The sequence below is a fragment of the Parasteatoda tepidariorum genome, chromosome 2 (assembly GCF_982258835.1).
Source record: "Parasteatoda tepidariorum strain Cologne lab strain chromosome 2, Ptep-v5.0, whole genome shotgun sequence".
Taxonomy (NCBI): Eukaryota; Metazoa; Arthropoda; class Arachnida; order Araneae; family Theridiidae; genus Parasteatoda; species Parasteatoda tepidariorum.
Window position 1 is genome coordinate 17,112,445 of NC_141756.1, and position 6,868 is coordinate 17,119,312.

Here is a 6,868-nt window from a genome sequence, read left to right on the forward strand (position 1 = left end):
CCGGTTAAGTACGTCGAACACCTTCGAATAGTGTAGCATCACCCGGACACGTCCTAATCTCCTGGGTGGCACATTCTTGTTATAATGAGAATATTTTTTGTGAATCTCTGTCATCTTTTTAAAGTAACTTAAATAAACTTCATTTTCCATCCAACTGTTTGCCTACGTTCCTGAACATTCGACCATGGCTGTTAACATCACACACTCATATGTATAAAAGAAAAAGAAAAAAAACAAAGAAAATTGCGAAAAATAATTAATTTCATTTATTGCGTATAAGCTGTAAATATATAGAATTCATAAAAATATGTTAAAAATGTATGGAAAAAATAATAAAAATTTATAAAAGAGCAGAAGAAAAAAATTGAAAATAATAATTTAAAAAAAAAATTTATTCATTAAAAAAATTAAAAAGCCGAAAACAAAATAATGAAAAGAAATTTCGTCATCAGCTCTCACGATTATATCCACAAAAAGAGTGCTTTCGAATATTGTATTTATATAGCCAAAGCAAAATATATCAATACAATAATAGTGTGAGGAGCACCAAAAAAATTTTAATGAAAAAAGAACTAATTAAGCAGAAAATGGAAAATAAAGCTAAATATGGAAATTAAAACAATCAAGCAAAAATAGGAAGTAAAAATGAAGAAAATACAAAATAAAACACAAAAAGTAATTTGTAATGCGAGTAGCGAATTCGAATGTGCTTACATGTAATAGCATTTTTAAAAATGATTTATAATACTTTCGTAACAAGTTTGCCAGATTACAAAATATGAAAATAGAAGCGTAAATAGAATTTGAGGAGTTCTTTTTATGGCGCGTTCTTACTGAAGTACAGAAGCGCATTGGATTTGTTAGTTACCTTGGATTGGTCCGAACTGGATGTGAGCAAGGTATTAATATTATAATGGATAATTCATAGTATATAATTAATAAGTTTGCATTTTTATTATAAAATTTTTTATACTGATGATTTTATAGAAATTAACACTTAATGAAAAAAAAAAAATTTAAATAATCCTTTATTAAATATTAGAAGATTTTTAGCCATGGTTTTCCCAAGTTAGTTTGCACATGGTAAAAATATAAATTTAGTTAACAAATAATTTTTTTATTAAAGCTTATAAATAATTCAATGATTTAGTATAGAATTTAATTACATTAGTTGGATATCCATTACTTCTTAGCGACTTTTGGAAGAGTTCGTTTATTTGTTTTTTCGATAAATAAACATTACTAAAAATTTTTTTAATTCTATTCACTTGATTAAACATGTTATTTAAATAAATGTTTTCAAAAACATCAGAATTCCATTTTATTAGTTTATTTATATTAAATTTAAAATCATTGATGGATAGCCCCGCAATTTATGGCCCAATTTTTTTGAAATTTTATTTACTAATTTAATTGATTAATTTAATTTATTTTTTATTTATTTTGAGAGTTAGGAATCCAAGTACTTAATTTTAAAAAAATAGCTGTTTATTCAGAAAAAGTACGTTTGTAAGTCTGATTTTGTAATTTAATTGGCACTAATTAATTAGCATATTTGAGGTCACCGCCTGCAACCATTAAAATTGACGCTTCGTAAAAATGCAATCATTAGAACTAAATTTTTTCTAAGTGATATCTTCTTTCTTCCTTATTTTGTACTCTGTAAATTACGTAAGAAAGAGATAAAATAAATTTCGAAACCTATTTTTTCTAAACAGAATTTATTTCCCTTTATATTCATATCCCTTACATCATTTTCCCCTCGGGGAAACATTCATTTCCCTTTTTAATACTTATTATAGGGTCTCGGGATTAAAAAAAATTCAGAAATACTAATTTAGACCCTATAACTAATATCTAGGGGTCCACTCTGTGCCCAAAGTCAATTTTTACAGTCATTTGTTATCGTTTTGCTTAATAATTGTTATACACATTGATAAAACAGAAGTTTTATTTCCTAAATTATTTCATTATTCTATCTTAACATACTTTCAAAGCATTAGTTACGTCAGAAAATCGGATAAATAACTTTAATAAGTTTTCGTAAATTTTAAATAAGTTTTCGAATGAAAAACAAGTTTTTAAATTTTAATAAATTAAATATATTTAGAAATTTCCCATATTAAGTCGATGCATTAGAATAGAAAGAAAATGCAAAATTTAGCTTTGCTCTCGCTTTTTGCCGTACTGAAATATTTTATTTAGCTTAAAAGTTTCAATTTAACTTATTTTTATAATAAATGACTTCTCAATGTTGACTATCGCAATGTTTCTCGAAAAATATATAATTTTCAGAAAGAAAATTTAAAAATTCTAAGAATTAATACTTTGGGGTAAATACGAGCAAAAATTGGCCATGACTTTTATTCTGAAAACATTTATGGCTGTGTTATTGCTAGTATAGAATTATAAATGAAAAAATGAAGCAAGAAATGTAAAAAAAAATAATAAAATAAAAATTTGAAAAATAATGTTTTTGAATAGCCTTGAACGCAGAAAATAATAATGAAGAAATGAAGCAAGAAATGTAAAAAAAAATAATACAATAAAAATTTGAAAAATAATGTTTTCGAATAGCCTTGAACGCAGAAAATAATAATGAAGAAATGAAGCAAGAAATGTAAAAAAAATAATACAATAAAAATTTGAAAAATAATGTTTTCGAATAGCCTTGAACGCAGAAAATAATAATGAAGAAATGAAGCAAGAAATGTAAAAAAAATAATACAGTAAAAATTTGAAAAATAATGTTTTCGAATAGCCTTGAACGCAGAAAATAATAATGAAGAAATGAAGCAAGAAATGTAAAAAAATTAATACAATAAAAATTTGAAAAATAATGTTTTCGAATAGCCTTGAACGCAGAAAATAATAATGAAAAATGTAAAGCGCACCACTTTTGAAAGTCTTGTGATGGTATATCTATAACGGGGAAAAAATTGAAATAATCAAACAAACCTCTTATGTGTTTTTCGTTTTACGTCTGACAAAAATAAAATTTTCTCCTCTTGAATCATATATATGTTACTGTAAATGACCGAAATCTGGGGAATGTCGATTTTATCCGGTGCCGAACCGATATTAATTTATTCGTTGATTCTTCAATAATATTTATTCGATATTTTAATATGCGATTAGGATAGATTAAGAAAAACATCAGTATTTGGATTCCGGGCAAATGTATACCGAACCGATATTAATTTATTCGTTGATTCTTCAATAATATTTACTCGATATTTTAATATGCGATTAGGATAGATTAAGAAAAACATCAGTATTTGGATTCCGGGCAAATGTATACCGAACCGATATTAATTTATTCGTTGATTCTTCAATAATATTTATTCGATATTTTAATATGCGATTAGGATAGATTAAGAAAAACATCAGTATTTGGATTCCGGGCAAATGTATACCGAACCGATATTAATTTATTCGTTGATTCTTCAATAATATTTACTCGATATTTTAATATGCGATTAGGATAGATTAAGAAAAACATCAGTATTTGGATTCCGGGCAAATGTATACCGAACCGATATTAATTTATTCGTTGATTCTTCAATAATATTTATTCGATATTTTAATATGCGATTAGGATAGATTAAGAAAAACATCAGTATTTGGATTCCGGGCAAATGTATACCGAACCGATATTAATTTATTCGTTGATTCTTCAATAATATTTATTCGATATTTTAATATGCGATTAGGATAGATTAAGAAAAACATCAGTATTTGGATTCCGGGCAAATGTATACCGAACCGATATTAATTTATTCGTTGATTCTTCAATAATATTTATTCGATATTTTAATATGCGATTAGGATAGATTAAGAAAAACATCAGTATTTGGATTCCGGGCAAATGTATACCGAACCGATATTAATTTATTCGTTGATTCTTCAATAATATTTACTCGATATTTTAATATGCGATTAGGATAGATTAAGAAAAACATCAGTATTTGGATTCCGGACAAAATGTATACCGAACTTGACCTAAAAGAAATATTAATGTAGGAAATACCGGATAATATCAGTAAGTAATATCAAATCATATTTTAGCAGATTTCGGACAGTTAGTGACGATGTGATTGTTAGCATACACCGGTGAAAGTTGGCAAACACCAATTTCGGTTTTTCACTGTAACATATATTTATCACAAGATACATAAACAAAAAATATCAAAACCCTCTTCGGCAGCAAATGACACTACTCACCTGATTCCAAGAACGTTTATTTCGTTTCTACAATGTGGCCAAGCTTGGCATTTTTTGTTTATACATTTTTTATACTGTATTGTGATTTTTTTTTCTAGAATGCGCTCCGATTTGCGTCAGCTGCTATAATGAGTGCGTTTTTTAGAGCAGCGATCCCCAAATAGTGTTCCGTGGAACCCTAGGGATCGGTAGAAGGATCAAGAGGTTCCGAAAGTTTTAATTATTTAAATCAGTAATAATTTTTGAAACTTGCAATCATGTTTATATCAAAACAATAAACCATATTTTTTTTAATAGTTTGGTTTTTTTTATGAAATTATTTAGGTAAAATACCAATAAAAAAGAAAATTCAAAGTTTATAAAAACATTGCATCAGTGTTTCACGTCGAATTTTTCAATTTAAAATAAAATGACAGAATTCAAGAATAATAAATGTCGAAATAAATGCTTCTTTGGTTATTATTCTTACAAGAGTTATTTTTCTAAAACCATAATGTAGCTTATTTTAGTCATTTTCAGCTAATGTATGCTCCAAAATCAAATTCAGAGCTAGACTAGATACCACTATAGAACTGCGAATTCAACTGTTTGACATAAGATCTATCATTTTAAGTGTTTTATTAATAAAACGATTATTGAAAAAAAAAATTCTTTGATAACCGTCGTTGAACAGCCGACTCAACGTTTTAGGTTTAAGACTACAAATGTTCAACTCCGTAGCCTTGTAATTTTGAACCCAATCCAGAAGACAAGAGATCAAGAATTAGGAGAAATTTGCTTTCGTGGAGGGCTTTTTGATGGAACTAACCAGCACTTGTGTTACATGGAGAGGGAGACTACGAGAACCTTCCACGGTTAGCCAGACGGCAAGGGGACTCTAACCCATAATCTGTCTGCCACTGAGGGTACTTTACGTCAGCACTGTGGTAGGCATGAGCCGGGTGCGGAATTCATATCGACCAGCCATGTCATGAAATATTATCAAAGTAATTGGTAGTCCTTTTGGGTGAATATGTTCACTGCAATTTTATTTATATTTGAGCAATATTATATTTGGGGGTTCCGGCAAAAGATGAGCGATCATGTAGAGTTTCGTAGCAGTAAAAAATTAGGAACCACTGAAATTAGACATTGCTTACATTGTAATATTTTTAAAAAAATTACATTCTGTTCATATATGTATATGTCCTCACCGATCAGTAATCAAACGAACAGGTTTCGATGTTTCATTCCGCCTAGATAGATTACGGTAATTTTTTTTTTCATTTTCTTCACTAAAATATTTATTTGCAAATCTAATGTGTATATTTTTCAAAATTCATCTAAGACAGTCCCGCAAGGGACTGATCGTGAAGGTTCCCAGTACAACACCGAAGTCAAGCATCACTGGTTGCAGTCAGTAAGCGGGTGGGTGACCACTTTGATCAGTCTACGTAGGGACCAAGAGTGCGCTGTATCGGACCTCGTTAAACTGTTCTACCGTAAAGTGCTCGACTTCACGCGCAGGTCATCGGGCTACTAAGGCAGGGAAGCCTTCCCTTCTGCAAAGGATCAAAATTGCAATGGCATGTCTTCGGATCATCCTCAGGGATGTTTCCCGAATGTCACCAATAGCCCATTGTGCAGCTCTAGTGTGACGTAAATAAAGTACCTACCTACCTCATATAAGACAAGAATTTTTAAAATATATACAGTCAAACCCCACTATAGTGAACCTTCAAGGGGCCGAAATTCTAGTTCACTATAACCGGGAGTTCACTACATCCATACTGCAAGCAATTTTAACTAATTTTTCCTAACTGTTCCTTTTTATAGCACATTATTTCAATAAATGACCTATAAAAAGAAATACAAAAATGATTAAAAAACAATATGTAGTAACAAAAAATGGGTTAACTTTTATTTTTCATTACTCTTCGTCTCGCGTACAAAAATTTTAGTGATGGCCTTTACTTAGGGATGGGAAACTGAGATAGAAGAAACAAACAAGAAAAAATGCTTATGGCTACATTCGACTCAATAGGTAGTTTTAAAAATCGGTATATATATTTTATGTAGAAATTACGAAATTACCAAAAAATGAAGATAAAGAAATCTGTCGAAGACAGAAAAAGCTCATAAAATCTAATTTCCTCATTCTTTTGATTCACTATATCCACAAAAAATAATATTATATGTGTATAGTAAGGCACGGGAGCGAACATTTCATTCACTATATCCGAAAGTTCACTATAACGGGGTTTGACGGTATTAAGAATGGTCATTAAGGAACATTCTGTACATACATAAAGTCACATAAACATTTTACATAGGAAGAAAACATTTTAAAAGCCGTAGTCTAACATATCTTTTATTTAAATACTTTAATTCGGTTTTTGTACTTTTATAAAATCAATGAAGTCCAGAAACAGTTTTTAAAAATATCAATTTAATTCTAGAAAAACAACGATTCCCTCATTTTAAACCTCTAGCAAAAAAAAAAAAAGGATAAGAAAAAAAATAGTCAAAATCTCCATTCATTCGTTTTAGAAGAAATAAATACTAATTGCTTGGAAAGTTTTACTTGAAGACTTTCTATTCTTTGTTTCCCGATATTCGGAAGTTTTAATTCTAGGAAGGAGAAGGAAGCCTAATTACTTCTCTC